Source organism: Oryzias latipes, chromosome 18 (assembly GCF_002234675.1).
Source record: "Oryzias latipes chromosome 18, ASM223467v1".
Lineage (NCBI taxonomy): Eukaryota > Metazoa > Chordata > Actinopteri > Beloniformes > Adrianichthyidae > Oryzias > Oryzias latipes.
In genome coordinates, this window is record NC_019876.2 from 15,209,596 (window position 1) to 15,234,959 (window position 25,364).

Consider the following 25,364-nt stretch of genomic DNA (forward strand, 5'->3'; position numbering starts at 1 on the left):
CACTGATGCAGGCGTTCAGTTTCTCTATCTGGTCATTCTGGTCAGGCTTCATGGATAAATACAACTGCGTATCGTCGGCATAACAATGAAAATTAATGCTGTGTTTCCTGATTATGTTTCCTAGGGGTAACATATAAAGCGTAAACAGGATCGGTCCCAAGACTGAGCCCTGTGGGACTCCATAGTTGACTCGAGTGCACTGAGAGGAATGGCCATTTACATTAACGAACTGATACCTATCAGACAGATAGGATTTAAACCACTGGAGAGCAGATCCTCTGATCCCTATGTCCTGCTCTAATCTATGGAGTAAAATACCGTGGTCGATAGTGTCAAAGGCAGCACTGAGGTCCAACAGGACCAGAATAGAAAGTAGTCCCTTTTCTGAGGCCAATAACAAGTCATTAGAGACTCTAACTAGTGCAGTTTCCGTACTGTGGTGAGGTCTAAACCCCGACTGAAAGTCTTCAAAGTGGCTGTTGTCCTGTAGGTGGCAGTAAAGCTGCTTAACTACAACTCTTTCTAGGATTTTAGAAATAAAGGGCAGGTTTGATATCGGTCTATAGTTGGCCAAGATGCTAGGATCCAAACTGGGCTTTTTCAGAAGAGGTTTAACAACTGCATATTTAAAAGACTGTGGCACGTAACCCGTTTCCAGAGAGGCATTTATCATTGTTAATATGGGATCATTAATTAGGGGAAAAGTTTCTTTAAAAAGTCTAGTGGGAATTGGGTCTAACAGACACGTTGAGGATTTGGAGGACGTAATAATTGATGTTATTTCCGCTTGATCCACAGCAGTGAAGCAGTCCAATGTTACAGAGGTTTCTATGGATGCCTCCATTTCTACCGCTTCAGCCTGTTCTGGGCTGATAATAGGAATAACTTGATTTAACTTATGTCTAATATTTGAGATTTTACTATCGAAAAATGTAAGAAAATCATCAGAGCTGAGAGAAACAGGAACATGTGGTTCTACTGAGCTCTGACTGCGAGTTAATTTAGCTATAGTGCTAAAAAGAAATCTTGGATTGTTTCCATTCTCTGATATTAAGGTTGAATAGTACTGGCTTCTAGCTCTACGCAGAGCTTTTTTATAATTTAATAGGCTATGTTTCCAGATATCCAGAGACTGCTCTGAACCGGAGCGGCGCCATTCTCTTTCCAACTTACGGGTTTCTCGTTTAAGAGAACGAGTTTCAGCGTTAAACCACGGTGCTACTCGGTTTTGTCTGACGAACTTAGGTTTCAAGGGGGCAACAACATCGAGTGTACTCCTGAGGGCTTGTAAGGCATCATTAACAAAGTGGTCATTTATACTAGGACTGATACTATGGGAGCTGGTCTCAGAGTATTTTCTCAGAATATCACTAAGTACTGGCTGAACTGTGTGTTTAAACTCAGACACAGAACGGTCAGTTAAGGTTCTTCTAAGTTGTTTCTTATTCACTGGGACAGAAGGATGTTCCAGTGTAAACTGGAAGGTAATCAGAAAGTGATCAGAAATGATGGGGTTAAGAGGAAGGACACTCAGCTGGCTGATCTCTATCCCATGGGTTAGAACAAGGTCCAGGGTGTGCTTATGACAGTGAGTGGGTTCATTCACACTTTGGGTGAAACCAACATCATCTAATAAAGCTGCAAAAGCCTTTCCTAGGCAGTCACTGGGGTCATCAACATGAATATTAAAATCCCCTAATATTATAATTTGATCAGAATCTAAGACAATAGTCGATAGGAAGTCGGAAAACTCAGTTAAAAATTCTAAATATGGGCCGGGGGGGCGATAAATAATTATGAGTAAAACAGGTTTTCGAGTTTTCCTGTTTGGGTGACTTAAAGACAATATGATGCTTTCAAATGAATTATAAGCATTTTTAACTTTAGGGCTGAGAAGTAAGCTAGACTGTGATATTACTGCCAAACCACCTCCTTTCCCTGAAATCCTGGATTTCTGATAGTTAGCATAAGTGGGGGGGGTTGCTTCATTCAATCTAACATAGTCATCCTGATGGAGCCAAGTTTCTGTTAAGGCTAAAAGACTAAGATTGTTATCAGTAATTAACTCGTTGACTAAGAGGGACTTGGAGGAAATGGATCGAATGTTTAATAAACCGCATTTAATGACATAATTCTGCTTGTGAGAACTGCTGTCTGTCACTTTTAAGTTTCTATGACGCGCTCCTTTCATTTGTCTTTCAGCACATAAGCTAAAGCTCGGACCTGCTTGACTTTCCCTGCATGGGTTTTGCACCGGCACTAACCCTAAGGGAGGCTCAGAGGAGCGTTTTACACTGCTGCTCTGCGCCCGGGTCTCGTCTCTGGATTGTCAGGTTAACAGACTAAGGCTAGCAGAAATGTTTCTAGAAAGAAGAGCGGCACCGTCCCGGGTGGGATGGACGCCGTCTCTCCGCATGAGACCGGGCTTCCCCCAAAACGCGCTCCAGTTATCCACAAAAACAACGCCGTTTTCTGGGCACCATCTAGAAAGCCAGCGGTTAAATGATGAAAAGCGGCTGTACATTTCATCACTGACTAAGTTCGGCAGGGGACCAGAGAAAATTACAGTGTCGGACATCGTCTTAGCCAGTTTACACACCGAAGTTACGTTTAACTTAACCACCTCTGACTGTCTCCGTCGGGCATCATTACCGCCTGCGTGAATCACGACTCGACGGAACCTGGACTTATTCTGAGCTAACATCCTAAGGTTCCCCTCGATGTCACCAACTCTGGCCCCCGGATAACACCTGACTGTAGCCGCTGGGAGCTCCACGTTTCTAACTTCAGAAGAGCCTATAACCAGAGTTGAGTGTTCAGCGGGTGTGTCGCTGAGGGGGGAGAACCTATTACTAACGTGGAGTCTCGGGTGCTCTAAGTTTTTGCGTTTAGCACTATGTTTCCTCCCAACCGGTACAAACCCCTGACTGTCTCCCGGCTGTTGGGAGGGCGCTGGGGTGCTAGCTAAGTTAGCCCTGGTAGCGCGGCCCGCGCTACGAGTAACGACCTGGCTAGCCGGCTTAGCTTCCACTGTGCGGAGCCGCGCTTCTAACTGCTCCAGCCTGGCCTCCAAGTCTAACACAAGACTACACTTAACACACCTACCCCTATCTTCACTAAAGGAGGCAGGATCATCACTAAACATATGGCACATGGGGCAGGAGAGAGGAGGAGAGGCGGAAGGAGTGGTGGTGGCCATACTAGGTTCTAAGCTAAGGCTAGCGGTGTTTAAGTAAAGAGAAGATCTTATGCAGAACAAGGGAAAGGTACTTCTCTGAAATAATTGGAAGTTGCAGCAGCAACTCTCGTATCCTGTTCACAACAGTTAACAGATTAACTAACCCTCCAACCCAGCTACCAATAGAATTGGTTTGTACACCTAAATGTAATGAGTTTGCTGTATTTTTCAATGACAAGGTTCAGGGCATTAAAAAAGCCATCAACTCCACAACACATATAACTATCGAACGGCCACCTACTCACTCTAAGCTGACTCACTTTATACCTGTCACTGACCAAACTGTCCAAGAGACCATCACCCGTCTGAGCTCGTCTACATGCTGCCTTGATGTGTTACCCACTAGATTTCTAAAGTCTGTCTTGAACAGTGTGTTGCCATCAATTACTCAAATAGTTAACATGTCTCTTCAATCTGGAATATTTCCAGAGGCCTTAAAAACTGCAGTCATTAAACCCCTCCTGAAAAAGAGCGGTCTTGATCCCACTGTACTGAATAATTACAGACCTATCTCTAATCTGCCATTTTTAGGAAAAGTCCTTGAAAAAGTTGTCTACCAACAGCTCACTGACTTTCTCTTATTAAACAATTCGTTTGATGTTTTCCAGTCAGGTTTTAGACCCCATCATAGCACAGAAACTGCTCTTATCAAGGTAACCAATGACATCCGCCTGAACACTGATGATGGAAAAGTCTCTGTCTTAATCCTGCTAGACCTGAGCGCTGCCTTTGATACTGTTGATCATGGGATCCTTTTGCACAGACTCCAAGACTGGGTTGGCATCTCTGGATCTGCCCTAAGTTGGCTCAAGTCTTATCTAGAAGACAGGAAATATTTTGTTGAAATTGGGAGTTGTGTCTCAGACTACATGGGCTTGAATTGTGGTGTGCCCCAGGGATCGATCCTGGGACCCCTTCTGTTCAACCTCTACATGCTGCCACTAGGGCAGTTAATACGCAGTAATAACATATCTTATCACAACTATGCAGATGATACTCAGATCTATGTGTCACTGACAACAGGTGAATATGGGCCGGTGGATTCTCTCAACCACTGCCTCCAACAGATCAGCGCGTGGATGCAGAACAACTTTCTCCAGCTAAACTCAGACAAGACCGAAGTTATTGTTTTTGGCCCACAGAAACAAAGAGAAATTGTCAGCAGCTACCTTCATTCTCTGTCTCTTAAACCCTCAAATCAAGTCAGAAATCTAGGGGTAATCATGGACTCTGACCTGAACTTTAACAGCCATATCAAGTCAGTAACATCAGCGGCATTTTACCACCTGAAAAACATTGCCAAAATCAAAAACATAATCTCAAAGCGAGACCTGGAGATACTTATTCATGCATTTGTCTCCAGTAGGTTAGACTACTGTAACGGCCTGCTCACCGGCCTCTCCAAACGAGCTGTAAAACAGCTTCAGTAGATCCAGAATGCTGCTGCTCGAGTCCTGACCAAAACCAGGAAGTATGATCACATTAGTCCTGTGCTCAGGTCTTTGCACTGGCTCCCTGTACCTCAAAGAATAGACTTCAAAGCAGCTCTGCTTGTGTACAAGTCTCTCCATGGCCACGCACCAAAGTACATCTCTGACATGTTAGTGCCATATGAACCATCTCGTACTCTGAGGACCTCAGGGACCGGCCTCCTGTTGATTCCCAGAGTCAGAACTAAACAAGGGGAATCAGCGTTTCAATATTCTGCAGCTAAAATCTGGAACAGCCTCCCTGAAGTCGTAAGACAGGCCTCTTCTGTGTTCATGTTCAAATCTAGACTTAAAAAATTTCTGTTTAGCCGTGTATATGACTGAAAGGTCCTATCTGCACCTTTCATTCCTTCCTTTCTTTTTAAATCTTTTTTTTTTTTCTCCTTTTCTTTTAAAGTAAATTTTATGTTGATTATTTCTATGATGTATTGTGATTTTAATGCATTTTTCTGTTTTGTGAAGCACCTTGAATTACTTTGTGTACGAATTGTGCTATACAAATAAACTTGCCTTGCCTTGCCTTGCCTTGCCTTGCCTTGCCTAGAGCTTTTATGAAGGTAGTAATGAGCTCAAAGGTCTAGGAGAGGGCCTGTGGGACGAGTCAATCTGGATGTAAAGAGGTCATGCTTATTTATGTGATGGTACACCATACGAGAAGGTTTAAAAACAAGCATATCATTCCGACTCCCAGTTCTCCTCTTTTCCCTTCTTTTTCTTCTTCTTTTTTTGTTTTGCATTATTTGTGAGAAGCTGCAAAGCCCGACTTAGCTCTCCCAAGACATCTAATTATCCTCCTCCAGGTCTGCTGCTGCACGCAGAGACACAAAAGAGTCCAGAGCCGGTGTGGGCGTCATCATTGAGGGTGCAAAACAAATTCTTGCATTTCTATGATACTCTGAGTGTGAAAATTTACCACCAGAAATACTTTTTTTTTTATAAAGGATTTTAGGTTAAAAATGGGCTTCCAACAACTCATTCTATGAAGCACAACTTTACATTAGGTCGCTCTGGTAAGCGTTCTATCCTCTAGTTCAGGTGAAGACTCTTCATTTAATAATGAATAGTTTGAAAATCTCAGACATTTTGTTTTTTAAACAATCAGGAAGTAACGACAGTTTCTTCTGACACCAACAGCTTGCTCATCTCCGTTTTCTGCTGCCATTGTTTTTCCTTTTGCATTATGTATGTTCTGCATCCTGCAGTTATGCGTTTGTGGCTTTATGTCCTGTACACCCTCAGGGTCCCCCGGTAATGTGCTCGTCTCGCAGAAGCTGCTCGACTTCTAGTGAGGAACATTATCAAACTTGAGAGTCTTTTGCTTCCCAAATCCGTCTCTGTGTTTGTAGAATAAAAGCTCCTAAACCTTAAGTGGCTTAAACTGAACAGCCATAAGAGAATTAATTATGAAAGGGACTTCATTAAAGTTCTTCCTTGTATTTTGTTTTCACGGTGGAAGGGGGGCGGGGACTTCTGTGTAGAGATTTTTCCAAAGCTGCATCAATGGGTGAAATGAAGCAGGAAATTATGGTTTTAAAAGGGAATAAAGGAAGAGCGGTGCGATAAATGTTTTTAAAGATAAAGTCTGAAATAATTTCAGTATGAAGCCTTAATCACATGCACTGGTTCGTGGGTTGCCATGTACTGATGCTGCGACTTTTTGGGTTGCCAAGCCTGTAGAGCAGGGGTGTCGAAGTCCAGGCCTCGAGGGCCGACCTCCTGCTGGTTTTTCAGAAATCCTGCCTCATCTGCTGTTGATTACCTGGATCAGGTGTGTTTAGCCAATAAGGAGCTTCAATGTCAGGTTGGTTAGAAAATATGTAGGCCACCGGCCCTTGAGGCCAGGAGCTTGACACCTGTGAGAGTCATAGAGCGGAGGGGCTGCAGCGGAAAGCAGCAGGTGTCTCACAGTTGTCTTGAGGCGACCTCCTTAAGGGACATTATGAAAATGGAACGTACCATTGTTGTGCGTGTGGTAAGTGTATTGAATAGCACTATTAGCCCCTTGCGCAGTGTGCAGGGTTTGGGCGGGGGTTGAAAAAGAAACGAAAAAAACTTACAACAAGTATTCACAATGAGCCAACACCCGCAGCATGACTGTAGAAAAACTGTACTGTCTAGTGTGTTACTATTTTGTAAGTGCTACCTGCATGCCCTGTACAGGTCCGATCGTTGAACTTTGACCAATCAGGGATCACGGATTTGGTATTGACATTTGGGTAGCGCCCTTTTCAATTCATGGAAGTGCCAACCGTTCCAAAGTTGGTCGTGAAGGAGAAATTAAAAATTGAGATTTGTGCCTGTCCAGAATTTTACAACACCAAGTCTTACATATATTGGAATAGAGCTGTGAAAGAAAAATCCTGGAGCAAGATTTGCACGGCTACAACATTTCACACCGAGACTCTTCCAACTGTGTGTACATGGACTATAAGCACATCCAAGAAAGCCAGTTCAGCATCACATGTGCGGTGTGGGTATAGCTTTGAGGCATTACTCATTATTAGTAACTTTATTGTTTATAATAAATCCATTGAGTTACAGAAAGAACAAGAGTTTTTTTCTTGAGAGGCACATAAATAAGATCTGCTGAGCACCTCAAGTTAGTAAAGAGTTCTGGTACATCTACATGTGATTTTGTCCGATCTCTGTCTTAGATTGTGCTAGACATCCCCAGCAGCGAAATATTATTGAACAACACAAGTCTTTTAGGAGCCGCTGCTGCGATTACTGGACAACTTGGTGATGCAAGCGCGTCCAAATGAATCCCCCAAACAACACAATGCAGGCAGACAGAAGATCCAATCGGCCCAAACACCCAGTTTCAACTCCTTCCAAACATCTATTCTGTCTTTGGGTTGTCTTTATCCCTTTTTTGCAAATCAAAAATTTGATATTGATGATATTGGAAAAATTGTTCCTGAAAATAGGCCCTTTTGTGTCTGAAGAACCGAGCTATTGTTTTGGCTCCAAGATTTAAGAAATAGACGTTTAAAAAAATAAATAAATAAGAAAAATCTAAATCTAGACAAACTTTCACTCTTTTTTGAATATTAAATAAAGAGGCTTAGATAAAGCCTAAATTGATTTTTCTATCTTGTAAACCTGAAAGTCTTAATTGGTTTAAAATCATTTAAGTGAAAGAAAACATTTTTACCCCTAAAACAATTAAAAATAAAGTTTTTATTGAAAAAGAAAAAAAAACATTACTTTTATTCGTACTTTTTTAAATTTGTACTTTTTTTAAATGTTATTTTAGGTTTAGTCACGAGCAATGTCAACAAACCTTTTTTTCTTGTGTACACAGCACGTCATGACATTTTTTTACAAACACAAGGCGTGCGTTCGGGCTTTGGTCAAACACACATAGATCTCAAACACAGACAAAGACATTTTAATGGCTGGCTGACCAAGTCGGAAAAATCTCATTTGCATCAGAGAGGAGATAGTTTCCACATTTGCAAGGCAAAGAGTGTCCTGGGGTTGTTTAAGTGCTGACAATGTGATTGTGGTGCTTCCTGCTTCAGACCAAAGCATTGTGCTGCTGCTCAGCAGAAACCGCTCAGAGCCATCCCTGCTATGAAAGGCATGAGACCAGAGAGTAACTGGGTTTGCATCATACTGTCATACTGTTAAAAACAACATCCACAAAACTCAACGTGTTTTTTTTTATGTCTATACGGCCCTGTGACGGGCCGCTGATCCATCCCAGACATCACTTTGCTTGTTGATCAGTTAGATGAATATATAAACTATGAAGGAGATCAGGCTGGTGACAGAAAATAACCGCCAAAACACTGCCAACACACCATGAGAATAGACTCTGCTCTATAATGAAGTATGTTGGAGTCACCTGCCCTACAACTTGAGCTAAACTCTAAATTACCCCAACCAAAGAGCAGAGATCCCAAGATTACAGCAAAGCTTTAGTAGAGCAGCTGAAAAAGATCAGAAGGAAACACAGGTCCAGTTTCAGTAAAATATCAAACTGGACCTTTTAAACCTGAAGCAACAAGAAATACCTTAGTCGCATATGCCCTTATGGGTGAAAACAGGCTGTCTGCTGCCAAAAAGTGGGGAAACCTGTGTGGGGCACGCAAAATATCAAGGTCATAGACCGCTTGGTAGGCCGTAAAGTGAAAAAGTTCATGCACCTATTTTTCGACGCCCCACACAAATACTGTGGACTGAACAAGTGACCTGTAAGTGATGTTTGTGCGATAAGTATACACTCTTTGTGTGCCTTGTTCAGGTTTACCTTATTTTTCCCGGCAGGAAACCCTTATATATTATTTATGTCTGAATGTAAACGGCTGGCCCGGGACCAGAGAGCCTAATTTCGTTTTATCATGATAAAATGACAATAAAGTTTCCTGATTCCTGATTATGGCTAGTTGGGACTAATGCTTTACTATCAACGATAGTGTTACGTAAGGGCACTGTAGGACAGCATCAATTGTACGCCATAAGTACGTGCAACTTACATTAGCCTTACGAATACTTCATGATACACTTACCATGTGCACAATAATCATACACTCCCTTTTTAAAAAGCCGCAAGAGAACTGCAAGACACACCTGTATTATCCTTAAGATGCGGCTGTGAGGGTCTATGACCCTCCATGGACCCGCACAACCCAAATACCCACCACAGCCGTACAAGTTGACCCCTGAATGGGTGCGTGTGACGACAGCTTTTTAGTCAACAATGGTGAAAAGTCAATGAACCTCAGACAGTAGTGATTCTGGTAGCCCTCCAATCACCTTATAGACCGTTATAAAGCGTACTGAAGGAATAGTGTTTCCTATCACTGCAAGGAGAATCTTTCTACAGCAGTAACAAATACTATGGTACAGTGAGGTGCGCAGAATTTACAAAGTGAAGAGCCCAAAAACAACTGGAATTATTTTTTCTTTTAGCCCTTTACTTTAGATTATAAATATAAATGAACACAGATATTGGATCAGTTTTCAATTTTATTCTCTATGCTTTTTTTAAAACTTGACTTTAAAAGGTTAATAAAAAAAAATGTGCCGGTAGTCCCCAAATTTGTAGTTTTCTTTGTATTTCCTGATAATTAAGACTTTTTAAATGTGCCTGTTTGATCTGGAGCTGTTCAAAAACTCCCAACGGATTTCTTCTTAGATATTTAAAGACTTGCCCTTCACAGCACATAAATAATAACGGTTTTGAGGCTGTGTAGAAAGTATCAGTGCACTTAAAACATAAAAGGTGAGAGTTTAAAGGTATCCTGTCCCTGCTGTCAGCCTCCTAAAGCACCCCGAAAGTTAACAACAAAAGGCAGTGGAGCCTCTCATCCAAAGGACCCATCACGATTCCTCACTGGAGACTTTCCAAACTTAAAATGAGATCACAGATTCAATCTGTGCATCAAATGACTATCATTCATTCACATATTGGCCATTGTTGGCTGGCGATAATAATGCCTTATCTGCTCCGTGTGCCATTCAATGTGTAATATATTGCTCCTGTTTTTTATGGGAGGAAAGCTGGCGGGACGATTACTGAAGTGGAGGGACATTTTAGAGCTGCTGGCTTGGCCGACCTCCCATTCTTCCTCTTACTGGGTTTCCTTCGGAGGAAATTGAAACATTTCATCCTGGAGAAACAGGTTTAATCAAAAAACAAGATTGCTGTAGGATGTCTTCCTAATGTGGTATGGATTGAAACCCGGAGGAATGACAGCCGGGGCCCTTTCAGGAAATTCCGCTGGAGGTGAGAAGTCAGGAAGGAATCTACAATGCAACTACCGATAGTTTTTTTTTCTACTTGGAGCTTTTAAATGCTCATTGGTTTTGGATTGTAAGGGCTGTAAAAGTGTTTAATTCTGTGAAAGAAAATTAAAACTAGAACTTCAGAGCATCAAGAGCAGTCATCTTTGCATGGGGAGGAGGCTGTGGGTGTTGACCATTGACTGTTCATGACAACTGGATCAAGCGAGTAGGATGTCATCCATAAAAAATGGCTTACTTCCAGCTCTAATGAAATATTTCAATTCAATAGCCATTTTTTCATGATTCGGACGCCACTATGTTGGAGCCAGATGATGTTGGTAAGCAATGATTGGTCCAAATCTATCTAAGTCATGGTATCTATGGTAACCACTCTCACCAATCAGGAGTGAGCTTGCTAGAAGTCAACGCCCCTACCACAGGAAAATCAAATCAAACGTTTTGAAGGTTGGATGTAAGACCACATCCTTTTATTGAGGCATCTGATTGGCCAGTTTATAACTGGAATAACCCAAACATAAAACAGGATGCTACATGGCGTAGACTTGTATAACGCTTTGCTAGCTTCTTCGAAAGCCCACAGCGCTTTACAAAAACAAGTTCCGTTCACACACACATTCACACACTGATGGCGCCACCGCTGCCGAACACTGGCGCCAAACTTCCACCAGAGGCAAGGTGGGGGTTCAGTGTCTTGCCCAAGGACACTTCGACACACGAGCGTGCAAGGCGGGAATCGAACCTGCAATCTTCCGATCAGAGGTTGACCACCCTAACAAAGCACCACGGCCGCCCCAAGAATACTTTACAAAAGATAGTAGAGCTAGAATGGTTATTCTAAGGTCAATAAGATCCTGTTTGAAACGCCAGGGGGAGGAGCCAATCAGTCTAGTTCTCATATAAGTCAATCACAAGAAGCAGTTTCTGCTTCTTGTGATTGACTTATATTCATCTGACTGATCAACAAGCAAAGTGATGTCTGGGATGGATCAGCGGCCTGTCACAGGGCCATATAGAAATCAGAAGCAGTAATCACATCTAGCATAACTATAACAATCACATTTTTTACCTTCTGACTGTTTTTTTATTTTATTTTAAAACATCTTTTTTGTTTTTACAAGAAAAAAAATTCACCAAAAGAAAGTGAATAATAGAAAAAGAGCCTCAGAGAAAAAGAAAGTCCCTGAGCTCATTTTTAGATCTGTTAGGTTGATAAATCATTCATTTTATTAATTATACACACAGCTTTCAAAAGGATCTGAAGAGGCTATCCAGTTGAGTTTTATAGAACCCAGATGTCATTCTGCTTCCTACCAATTGATTGCTCCATAGCTTTATAACGACATCTGTAATAATCTCTAAATTCCCGAGGTAATAAGTGTTTGAACACATCAACTTTGAAAAGAGTCCCCAACAATTTTTTGTTTTCCAAAGAAGGAAACCGAGGATATTATAACACAACTATTTTTGTATTATTGTATGTATATTAAGTCAGAGTTTATTAAGAGAAGAGGCACATTTATTTTGAAGGAAACAGCTGTTCACTGCACTCCTGTGATGTATTAAAGCAGAGGCGGATAAATTGAACTATTTAGCTGGATAAAACAGAATTGCAAGTCTGCAAATCTGTGGGTAGTCCTCCATTGTTGCCGTGGAAACACAGCTTATATTAAAGTAAAAAGAAATAAAATAATAAAGCTTTTCTAACAAAGGGTCAGCTGTTGGTGACCTCAGTTAATGGTTGTAAAAATTTGAAACCACTACAGGTTAACAGTTGAACTTAAAGCCATCTCTTTGTTTAATGGGGACAATCACAAAACCGCATTTAAGTTCACTTCTGGCTGCTTTATGGAGGCATTCCAGCCAATGTAGGCAACAGGCACAGGTTTAAAAATGAAGGTCATTAGAGCCAAGCCTGTCCTTGTTCCCCCCCTATTTAACCCTAAAACACTAGAGATGTTGCCGGCGACACTTCAATAACACACCATCTTTGAGGTCTCGTGACTCTTTGACCATTTGTGTGATCAATGTGAATCCGCAGATTCTCATTTGCCACACATTACTAACATATAATGTTGCATAAAGATGCAAAGCCGCTTTTCTCAGAGTCAGAATCAGCAGCAAATCAACACAAAGCTGCTTTTCTCTGCCTCAGATTAATTGACAAGTGCAGAGTTACAGAGGTAGGTGACAGAATGTAAACACTTGAGCTAAGGCTCGGTGTTAAAGGGTTAAACAACCCAACTTCAGAAGAGAATTGAATAAATAACATTTTTTGGTCTTTGGTTAGATATAAAATGAGACATTTCTTATGAATACCAGCATTTTCTTCTATATTGAAGACTGTGCCTAAACCGGAGTGAAGTGTATTGTTTGACATGTCGACATCTAATCCTCCCCTAAATGGTTTGTTCAAACAACAATCCTGCATGTTTGTCTCCATTTCTTTGCACATTTTTGGGAAGACAATCTTTGATGTCTTTGGGTTTTAGCCTTGTTTCTTTCTAACAAAGTGCTCTTCCTTTACAAACTGTAGCCTGTGTTCATACAGCTCACATAGGCCAAACTGCCAAACTCTGATACCTGTAATTATTTTCTACTAATTCCAGTACAGGAGCTGGGTTATCCGCAAAAAAAAAAAGTGAAATCCTTTTTATATTAGTTTAGTTGACAAAAATCCAATTTTTTTGGTCTTACAGGCAGTTTTTAAATAACTAGTGATATTAACTAAAAGTTAAAAATTGGTTAGGAATTAAGAGTTTCTACAAAAGAAAATAATAAATATGTTTCTTTTAAATAATAAAAACAAAACAATGTACCTAAAAGAAAAAAGAATAAATCTAAAGATGCATATTTTTACAGCTGGAAGTGCACACGCAGTATGGAAAAATACTTGGGCCCCTTAGGAAATGTGAAAATGTTGTTTATGTGATCTTTAAACCATAGTTCCACCTTAAAAACACACAGTTACGCCCCTCAACCAGCCTGAAATGATGTCACTCTTGCATATCTGATACCGCCGTTCTTTTTGTTGTGTCTTTGGAAGACTGAAATCTAACCACAAGCATTGCTGAAAACACTTGGTTGGAGTTGCTGGTGCAAACACTGCACATGGCAGTTCTACAACAAATAAATACAGGTAGATAAGGTTTGAGGACAAAAACACAGAGCTTCAATGACACTGCGGGCTGCAGAAAAGATGAGCTTCGGTTTTTCCGCAGACTGCAATGGAATGATCTTTCCGTGGAATTGTTGCCTGAAGTGTGGATAAGAATATCTCCAAAGAGGCTGAACAAAGAAAGCTAGTCTTTCACAGATGATGTGCCGCTTTAGGGTTCAATCACCCCATGGAGCCCTTAAACGCTCGGCTTATATAAGCTGTGTGTCCACGTGATAAACTGCACTTTATTCTTTAACGCAAACATGGTGGAGATCAAAGATCATGTGTACGTGTTGGTGTGCCGGGAGGTCGGTGACACGGTCAGGTTCTCTTGGATGACATAGGACGGGCGTGGTGGAGGGAAAAGTGGGCCGACTGGTCTGACATCCAGCTCATTGCTGGTTTTCATTTCCACTTCTTCTTCCTTTTGTGACCCTACAGTGAAATTAGTCACACCCGCTTTCAGGAATTTCAGTTGGTTCAAGTGAAAAAAACAAACAAACAAAACATAAAAAAATGTGAAGCCGATTTCAAGGAGCTGAAGGGATAAACTAAAGAAATGAGCAGAACCATAGCTAATGTTCAATTACTTCAAAGGACAAAGCACCAAAAAAACTTTTTGTATGATGTACTTTATCAAAAATGTGTAGCAAAAGAAATGTTAGAGATGGAAATGAAGAATATCCAATAAATGACAAACTCCAATCTAAAGTAACAGAGAACTCTACAATGTTTGCCGGGAGTTAGGGCTGCACCATATGAGGAAAACTCGCGATATTAGTGATCAATATTGCGATGACGATATAACTTGAGATAAATGAACAAATAGCAAAAACAACAAAAACATTTCTCTGCAAAAGTTTAATTTAAATAAGGGTCAAAACACCTTCAATTATTCTCCAAATGACCCACGTCTAATTAGGAGGGCAACATCGAAGATAAGAGCTCCATCTGATTGGTCAACAACGTGAAGGGCCCCATCCGATTGGTCAAATGCATAAAGGGATTTATTCAAATTATTAAAGAGTTCAAGTTGCCATAAGATTGTTTTAGCATATTTAAGGTTAGTATTTATTGGGATTTTCGTTGACTTTTGCGATATGGATATTGCACAGCTTGAAATCGCAATAACGGTAAATTTGCGATTAATTGTGCAGGAGTGAAAGCTCACCCGAACTGGTTGAACTACGAAACACACAAATTGGCGTCTTGGTTTACTTGCAAGAGAACTGTGGTGCAGTTTAGCCGCAGTGTGAATGCAGACAGACTGGCTTTAAAGGACCATTTAGATTCACCAAATGATCTTTGAAGAAGGTTTCTGACCTGTGGGAGGAAGCTGGAGAAAACCCACTCATGCGTGAGGAGAACATGCAAACTCCACACAGAAAAATTCCAGCCGGTATTCAAACAAGGGCTGTGAAGTGAGAGTGCTACGTTAAAGTCTCATTAGCTGTCACACATTTGTTCTCCTCATTTGACCCGTCCCCTGGGGGAATCGGTGAGCCACAGACACAGCAGCGTTCGGGAACGTTGTACATCTTTTAAGTACTTGTATACTTATATAGCGCTTTCTACCCTCTTTCAAAGGCCCAAAGCCCTTTACAGTCACAGTCCCATTCACCCGTGCACACACACATTCACACACTGATGGCGGCTCCGCTGCCGAACACTGGCGCCAACCCACCACTAGAGGCAAGGTGGGGTTCACTGTCTTGCCCAAGGACACTTTGACACATGGGCGTGCAAGGCGGGAGTCGAACCTGCAATCTTCCAATCATGGGTCGACCGCCCTACCGCTGCACCAGTTTTTAAGGCTGTAAAACTCCTCGTTACACACTTTCTACACTATTCTCTGACAAACATGAATATTTTCACGCTTTTTCTCTCTCGTTTATACTCTCAAAGTACAAACCGTCGTGAAAAAAATAATTCCAGTTTTATAGAATGAAAACAAAGATCTGATCATGACTGAAGAATAATGTACATTTGTCAGGCTGGATACACATTTTGTTCTGGAGAGCAGATCGACAACAGTCTACAGCCAATCAGGATATACAAAATAGTGTACTGTTAAAAATAATGCTAAAACTAAATCAACAAAACTGCAAGGTTGATAAAGGTGAACCAGGTTATATAGTGAGGGACTACTATGTACCAAAGAAGTTTAAAAAATTGTTTCCACTGTAAACACGAGTTAAAAAAGCTTTTCCATGAATGATATGTGGTGGGAAATTTTTATTTTTAGTTCTATTTCTTCCTCCTGGTCAGAACTAATTTTGGCAAAACCACCTCTAAGCCAACTAACCTGGTGTAAAAACACCTTAATATGGATTGTCCAATGTCCCTGTCATCTTAAAGCCTCAGTATCATGAGAATATCTGGATGAGGAGCTGTGCATCAAACCAAACTGAGCTTCTTGGACTTTTTTTACATATCTTTTACAAAACAAATCAGCTCTGGAAATCCTATTTGTCAGATCTTAGGAATCACTTCATCGTTGGACCAAATTCTATGAAATTTGATCAAATCCAACGTTTCATTTTGCTTTTGATTCCCCAAAAACGGTTACATTCATTAAGAATCTGGAGGATCTGCTGCACGGTGCTCTTTCCTTCTGTTTCAAGCCTTTGTCTCATCCTGTGCAGACACAGATGGCAAACTGAAGCTGCTGCTCCGGTGAATTCGCAGCCGTCGTAACCTTTGCAGGCACGGTTCCTCTTCCTGCTTCGTGGCCTCCTTTCATAAACACACCGGTGCCAGATCTGGCTGGGAGGGTGACGCGATGCCTCGCTGTCATGAGGCGGACTTGTAGTGACAACTGTGACTGCGGTGCCATCCGCGGTTTGGCAGTTGGAACACGAGTGTGACGAGAAGTGAGATAAAAAAATGGCCATTTTATCACCTTAATGCTCAAGCCTCAGTCTGTTAACAAAGACAGAAAAGGAAAAACCACAGAAATCAGATTGGATTTTTCTTTTTATAAAAAATCAAACAGGAGAGGCTCAGAGGTCACGGGAGAGGTTCAGAGGTCACGGGAGAGGCTCATGCCACCTGAGTAAACAGGAAGAGCTGCGAGACTGCTGTGCTACCAAATTGGCTTGGCCCAGGTAAAGCTACCTTTACTTTTGCTTCATTAGCCACCAGCTTCAGAAAAATATTGTTACCGATATTGAAATAATTGAGTCTGGAGGCTCTGGAAGTTTAGTTAGTTAGGGGTTAGTTATAGGGAAGTCGTAAGCCGCCGGACGTCAGGACGACTCGCCCGGAGCTGCATCCTTTCCCGGCACCAGCTTCGAAGGAAACCTGGAGTCCATAGATAAAAAGCTAAAAGATTCTCCACAAAGAATTCCAGGCGCTAAAGGAGGCGCTGGAATTCAGCTTAGACCAAGTCATGGAGCTCGTGGCCAAAAATGAAGCGTTCAAGGACTCCGTGGAGAAGCTGAAGCAGAGCGGGCGGCAGATCTCCATGGACTACAGCAAGATTAAAGAGACGGTGCTGGACCTCCATGAGGGACAACCTGTTTGTCTCACGCATTCCGGAGCAGGTAGGTGAGGATCCGGGAAAACCCCTGAAAACCTTCATTAAAGAGCAACTTCAAATCCCAGAAGACACGGTCAACAAAATCATCTTCCACCGTGTCCAACATTTTGGTGGAGCAAAGCCGAACAGCCAAAGACCCTCAAACACTACAAACAGAAGGACTTCTGTTCTAATGATCTAATTATCATAAATAAAGCTTAGCCTCAAATACAAAAGGGGTTTGTACAAATATACACTCTGTCTAAAGATCAATAAATGTTGGAACAGTAAAATCTGTCCAACACAAGAGGCCTTCAGCTCTGATCTGCTTGCTCAGCTGTTGGAGAGGACAAGTTAGGGGAGAAAAAAAAAGAAATCAGATGGAAGAAAAACCAATTGTAAAATAAAAAAGCAGAATCTAGAAAGAACAATCTTATTCACCTAAAGTAGTCTTTTAGCAAGAAATGTTCTAATGAAAACTATTATATTTTTGGATTACTGTACAAGAAAAATACAATGTGTTGATTTCAAAAAAACAATTGGGATACTAAAAAAATACACTTTAATAAGTATGTATTTCAACTCATCCAATATTTGCCTCAGTCACAACTGCCCTTATGGGTAAATACGGTAAATGCGGCCAGAAAATGGGCAAACCTGTACGAGGGGCGCGGGTGGCACGCACGAAATATCAAGGACGTCAAAACAGTGCGAGTCCCTAGAGTAAAAACACGAATGGCCTTTGTTTCTACAGGCCTGCTGTGAGCGCCAGGTCAGAGCAAACACTTTTACAACATGCAATGCCAAGTAAGGAGGAAGTGGGTGAGATGCAGTGCTGTTCATCCATATCTTGTGTGCACCCTGACTGTTAGAAATGAGGAAATTCTACAATCAGGGCATAGTTTGTGTGGGTGTCCTACGTGCACGTACATATCACATGCACGCCCCACGCATGCAGCTCTTGCCTGCGGCCTCTAAGAAGCCACTGAACACACCTTACTAACATCTAGAGCGTGGTGTAAGGACACCATACGACAGCACCTGTACGTCGCAACTCACATTATCCTTACTAATGCTTCACGACCGCATTGGCCTTAAAGACCCACCCTGTTCATCTATTGATCTATTGTTCAAAGTGGTCTTCAATTATGAATACGGCGTTTTAGCCAACATAAAAAAACATTTTCTGAGACAGTTTTTGCAGACCGGCAGTCGTTAATTCACCTCTGAGTTGTGGGCGGGACTGTTGGCATGGAGCATGTTTTCATACATGCTCTCCCGCTAGTTTACGGCCCCTCACAACCCCAACTAGGCCTGCACCATATGAGGAAAACTCCTGATTTGCGACATTAGAGATCAACATTAGTGAACAAATAGCAAAAAAACGAAAGCTTATATTCTATTTCACTGCAGCAGTTTATTTAAAATAAGAGTCAACTTAAATTACACTCCAAATGACCCTCGTCCACATAGGAGGCGAGCATCTAACATATAAGGGCTCCATCTGAAGGGGTCAATCCGATGGGTCAAATGCATAAAGGGATTTATTTGATTTGTTAAATACTTCAAGCTGCCATAAGCTTGTTTTAAACACATTTAAGGTAACCATTTATCGCAATTTTTGTCGACTTTTGCGATGTGCATATCGCACAGCTTGACATCCCGATAATTGATAAATTTGAATTCAGGATTACTTATCGTCATTTCATTACAGGGGATAAAACGAAATGTGTGCCTCTGGTCCCGGCCCGGCTGTTTACAGTGAGATTAAGACAGGAAGTAAGAGACATATCAATACGACATTTTATGACTCCTATTGAGTAATGCACAGAAGAGAATATAGATCACAGTATTGCACAGTCCTATAATTAGGGCACTGAAATTTTGCACAGAAGAGAGTGTTTCACATAGCACTGCTTTTTCAAGCTATCCGTGGGTGTGGGTGGGGGTGTGGGTGGGTCTTCAATGATCTTCCTGAGTTCAGCAGTCTGATGGGATTTATTGTGCAGGCCTAACCCCGAACCATCAATACTGTATTGGAATTATCCAGCCGTACAGTTTTGAACCATATTCCAGCTCAGACGTGGAGAACATGGATGCATCAGAATAGAGCGGAGCAGGGAGCTTGCGGCCGCCCCGTATTTTTGAAGATTTTTTTTCCTGTCTGTTCCCGATTCACAGCGATTTGAATAAAGAAATACTCAGAAATGTAATTCTAAGCTTCATTATCTTTATAGATGTCCTCCATCATCAGAAAAATGCTACTAAAAACACCAAAAATTTGAATTTATTGAAGTGGGATTTTAAGGCAGGAGACACACATTTACACCATTTAAGATGCAACCGCTTCTGTCTACGATCCTTCACAGACCCAAAAAACCTGCAGTATGCAGCACCCATGCGGGTCAACGCCCATGTGGGTGCATATGGCTAAGGCCTAAACTGTTCCTTTAAGAGCCTTCATTTAGCTCCTTCACTCTAATATCCAAATAAAAACGTCCATTTCAGCTGCTATAGGAAGACGACAGGACAAGCGACCTGGCCTAACAATGCGTGCAGCAACGTTCCATTTGATTGATGATATTTGGGGAACTTTTTCAATTACGTCTCCGAGGAAGAGCTGGGGAAAACTATTAAATGAGTGTCAGAAGCCGGAGCGCCTCCACCGTGAAATGTTTGACACTTGAGTTCAGCTGGCCGGTTTCGACGCCACTCATTTGAGTAAGTTGATAAGAGAAGCGTACCAAAGGTCATCGCCATGGCGGTACGTTTATACAAATGAAAAAAAGACGATTCGCCGTCTGTTTTTTGAAGCTTCGTGATTTGACTGGGAATCCCATTTACCACTTTGCTGATCCGGCTGAAGTAGATTTATTAAAATCAAAACATCTCTGTGAAGATCAGTTCTGACTGTAATACTGAGGCCAACATTTGTCAAACCTTTTCTGCTTACAGGCACATGTTAAAAGTGAAATAGCCTCTGGTCATTCAATTAAAAAAATTGTAACTTTATTTGAATATATTCCTTAAATATAGAATTGAATAGCCAATATTTTGTAATTTTGATACCTTTGTCTTTTACAGAGACTATTTTAAGACTTAGGAAACCTTTGTATGGGTTTATTACCTGATCAGGGTGTGACGCTATTAAAACCAATATTGAATTTGTTCTTGATATTTCTAACTTTCTGAGAACCAGAATTTGGCGTTATTTATTATGATAAAGCGAGAAACTTCAACTTTACAAAAATAAAAGCTTGACTTATAATTTCGTATCATCCAGTTTTGGAATGACTTGGAGAAAAAAAAGAGTCAATTTTTCCCCGAATAATTCGAATTTTTTATAGTGTTTCTCAAAGGAAACTCCCTAATCAGAAGCGCTGAGCTGTACTTTAGCAGGTAAACAAGTCTGCATAGCAGCCAGGAGGAGGAGGAGTTCTGCGTTTCATCGGTTCTACTTAGGAAAATGGAAAAAGGAAGCAAATGAACTTATGTTTGTCTTCAAGGTGGAAAACATAGCAGGGCTGCTATTAGAGCCAAAATAATAAATGTATTTGATTTAGATTGACAGGTTTCCAATTTCATTTGACAGGATGCTGATAAAAATCCATTCATTTCTTACATTTTCTTTTTTAAAAGCCTGTTATGTTTTAAAACGCTTTTCTTTTTTACATCACTACAGAGTACAATTGATGCAATTTATTTTACATTCATTACAAAAAAACTTTTTCCCCTTTAAAAACCCCATAAAATTACCTTATTATGACAATCAACCCATAACTTTAAGGAATCATCGTTACATTTTTAAATTACAATCAAATTTATTTTTTAAGAATTTCTATAGGCTGCCAATCATATAAGCTATTCTTGACATATTTAATAAATACAATACAATGTTTTTTATGTTTTTACATCAAAATAAATTTGACATCATATTTTAGTTGATTGAAAACTAGACTAAAAGATAGAATATTTGTTTCCATCCAGAAGATTTATCCCTAAAGGGCTTTACAAGTTCCTTATCTTTTTTTGTAAATGGGTATTTCCCATTCAGATCAGGTAAATCAACTTTTGTGGTTCTGAAATGGAAAAAAAATAAAAACCTGCAAAAACTGGAACTTTTACAAAATATTTTACTATTTTGTGCTGCTCAAGACCAAGAAAGAAAGAAAGTCTGATTGTAGCAAAGCCACAGATTGAGGGGATTTTGTGTTCCTACTAGAATTCTTTGAGTTTAGTTGAACAAGATCAAATACAATAACATTCATACAAAAGCAAAGTGACTCATAACTATTTTTTTCTTCCAGATTTACCTGATTTCTTCCTTTAATATGTGGAGGATGAGTCTTTTTATCTTGATCGAATGACAAAGATGATAGTTTAGTCATAAAAAAACAGCAAGGACAGTAATTACTATGATTGTGCAAACTGCAGCAGAAGACTTTGCGTGTTTGTTTTCAGTCTTCGTTTCACATTGCTGCTGATTAATCACCCAAAACAACGACTCATCACAACAGCCAAAGGTCTTATTTTAGCATTCATTAGCCTGACCTTCAGCGACGGAGCTCCTGAGTCGTTAGCTAGCGCTTAAGTTCTCCTTTCTGACTTGTGAAATGATAAAGTGGATCATTAGTTTTATGTTCAAAAGTCTCCTATTGGAAAATGCGATGTCCTCTTTACTGATGGGGGGGTTTTTGGGGGTAGGGCCTTTCATTGTTCTCCAGGACAGTGAAATACTTATTTTTCCTTATAGTTTCATGTTGTTGTTGTTTTTTTATTTTATTTCTCTTCTATCATAAATGAACATGCATTTTTTTTCTGACTGCTGTTCTAAGGCCACACATAAAAGCAGATAAAGGCCTATTTTTTTGTTTATTTTTTGGCACTCTTGTACACAATTGGGAACTTATAGGACTTTGGAGACCAAAAAGAAAAGGCCGACCATTTCTTGAGCCATTTTCATGGCGTTCCCAACCTCTTGACACATGGCCACATGTGTGGACGTCACATTTTGGGTTATAATACTACAGTAGTTAATACTGCTGAACCGGGGCCCCGGGACTGTGCGTGTAAAGGGTTAGCTCAAATATTAGCTCCAGTCTTAAAGAGGTTAAATATGATGATGCCGCTTTTAGCCAAAATGAAAAAAACAGTTGTTTTGTAGGACATATTTTCTGCAGAGCGGCATGAAATCATTCGAAGGTCCCTTCTGATTTGTGGACGGGGCTGTTGGCGCCTCCGTGCCCCCTTTCCCTCCCCATTGCAGAGAGTTTTCTGTTTACACTCTCTCCTGCTAGCTTACAGCCCCCATCGCACCCTACCCAACATCACCAGTGCAACAAAAGTGACAAGAAATATCAGAGCTGTCCAGCATTTGTTTTTCGTGTGCTCCTAAATCCAGATGATTTGAATAAAAATATACATTCTGAAATGCAATTTTCATTTTAGATTTCTTCATACATGTCATTATCAGAAGAAAAGGCCACCAGTGCATGTAATAAACAGCAACAACCTTTAATGAAAACACATGTGAAGTGTTATTCGAAGTAAATATATGTCTATTAGGGATTTTTTTTTATATTTATGTTATTGAAACATACTTTTTGGAGCCTGTTCCAGTGTCCCCTCCATCAGGGAAGCACTGCCATGTAATCTGTTCACTATATGTGGAGTGTAAACCAACAGCGTCCATGTTCCCACCAGCAACACACGCTCCATCTGGGCCAAACAGGATTTGCATTCACTTTAAATGCTCATCTAATCAGTAACCAATGGGAGGAGTTCTCCACCAAACACAAAGAATGAGTCAGCAAACTTGGCTTTGTAAGGAAATATAGCAGCTCGAAGCTACAAACACTAAAGAAAGCAGGACTGACAGACTAGTACAGGTTAGAAAACATTGACCTGAAGCTCAGTGAAGGGTCATGTTGGAGGTGCAAACACAAACCAAGGCCACGCGAGACCACTCCTCCGTGCGTCTCCATCCCATAACAACGCAGACTTTACTCATTAACCCAGGGTGCACCGCGCTCTCCGTGGAAATTTACGAGCTGGTTCTGTGGTCGCTGCTGCTTCCACACTCAAACACGCGAGCTAACAGGATCAATAACTACGTCACTACCAAATAAAAAAAAAGTTTTCGCTTTTACCCATTTTTTTTCAAACGTAATCTTTGCTTTACCAGTGCAGTAATAGTGTCTAAAAAAACGTTTTTACGTTCTACTTTTTATTTTTATTTATTTATTTTTTACCAAATTCACACCTCCATGTTCTGAATAAAACTAGCCAACACTCTTTGAGGCAAAAAATATTTTTTCTCTCTATTTTTATGTTTTTATTTAGACATTTCTTTTTTGTGTGTTACGTTTTTTGGAGCATATGGGTGACACACCTGTTGTAACAAATACAAAGCAAAAAAAAAAAAAAAGATAAAATGAAAATACAAAACAGCACAGTTTCTAAATGCAAAACATTTGTCGCAGCTGTTTTTATAATTTATAACATAGATAAAAAATGACAGTTTGAACTCACCTGTCGTGTTAAATGAAGGTGTGGCACACGTTGCCCCCAGGTATCAAAAACACACCGATGTCATTGAACGTCTTTCTCTTCCGGTCCCTTCTCGGTGTAAAAAAAATGTAACTAAAAGTTCACAGGATGATAATATGGACGCTCCTGTCAATTTCTTTAGTTACACGGTTTGGAACTGAGTCCCCTCCTCGGTGACTCCGCTGCCCCATGTCTCCTGAGTGCACACAGAACGGCTGATGGGTAGTTTAGTTAGTCTGGGAAACTAGTCAACTCCATCAAGCCGGTGGAAAGACGCGACTTCCGCTTTGAGCCTTCAAAATAAATCCCCTACCCTCGTGTCTTTCATGTTTGCTCTTTTTTCAAGAGCTTTTAGGGAAAATAATTTGTGGACCCTAAACACAAAACATAATAATTAAAATAAATAAAACTGATTCGTTTAAAAACAAATTTAAAAATAGGTTTATATTCCTTTGACTATTGATTTTGTTTGGTATCTCTATTTTACATCAAAGTGAGATTATTATGAGGGAATAGAATAAAATGCCTAAATAACAGAAGAAAAATAGCACATTTAAATAGAAATTCCTTAAGAAATGTCTTAAAAATATTCATTTATAGTTATTTATTACACACCATATTTTTAAAAAATATGTTTATTTTATTTTCTACCTTCCTCAAAGGCCGAAAGCGCTTTACAATCACAAAGCCATTCACACATTCCCACACTGATGGCGGCTCCGCTGCTGAACACTGGCGCTGTCAAAATTGGAAAGAAATGCATTTATTTTTGTTGTATTACATTTTCCATGTCAGAAAATTAAAAGAATCTTTGTATTGCAGTCTATCACTTTTGTCAGTAAAGTAATAACATGTCCAAAATATTGTTGCTACTCTTTATGTTCTGGAATTCAGGCAGATGTCCCTTTATTTTTATTTTACAAAGTTAAAAAATACAGGAATAAAATTTATTGTAAACCCAAAATACACAAAAACAACAAGTAAAGGTTCTTTGTTCCATGTGCTTTATAATATTTTGAATATTTCAATTTTTAAATAAATTGCATCTGTTTTCTGAAAGCCAGAGGCGAGGAGTTTCCACTTCCTGTGTTGACCCCACAGCCTGCATAAAACTTGACAAAGCTTAACCTGACCTGCCTCTCTGAAGTCACCATGCTTGATCATATGACAAAGATGCCAATAGGGAGAACTAACTTTTATACACTCACTCTTCACACAACCTAAAGTCATTCTGTAAACAAAAATGGACTAAAAAGTTTAACAAAAACACATTTCTGACATCCACAAACATTTAGATTACGAGGACTTTGAAGGTGTTATACATAAACGTTCAAAATAGTGTTAAAAAGGTTTATCAAAAAGTCCCTGAAAACATTTATTTCTGGGTAAATGAAGGATCTTATACAAATAAAAGCTGCTACTTTATGACAAGACAAGGATCCCCTTAGAGACACGTGGCGCCATGAGGACAAGAAACAGCTGAAAAAAACGATTGAAGTGTTTAGACATTTACAAAGCATGTGAGCACAACATGATCGCATCTGAAAAGTCCCACAAAATTAGACATTATTTTATGTTTTACACAGGATTTTTTAGATGTTACAAATTTCAGTTTAGCCCTTTTGTTTCTGGTTTTTAGCAAAATTTTGCTTTTTA

At 40.3% G+C, this 25,364-nt stretch overlaps 1 protein-coding gene across 1 annotated transcript in view; it reads right to left on the bottom strand.

The window, feature by feature from the left end:
* Positions 1-23,951, bottom strand: part of LOC101165509 — a 36,636-nt gene extending 12,685 nt beyond the window's left edge. Inside the window, exon 1 of the mRNA XM_004079892.4 lies at positions 23,691-23,951. The gene's annotated coding sequence lies outside the window, so the exon portion shown is untranslated. The remainder of the gene's footprint in view (positions 1-23,690) is intronic.
* Positions 23,952-25,364: the final 1,413 nt, after the last annotated feature.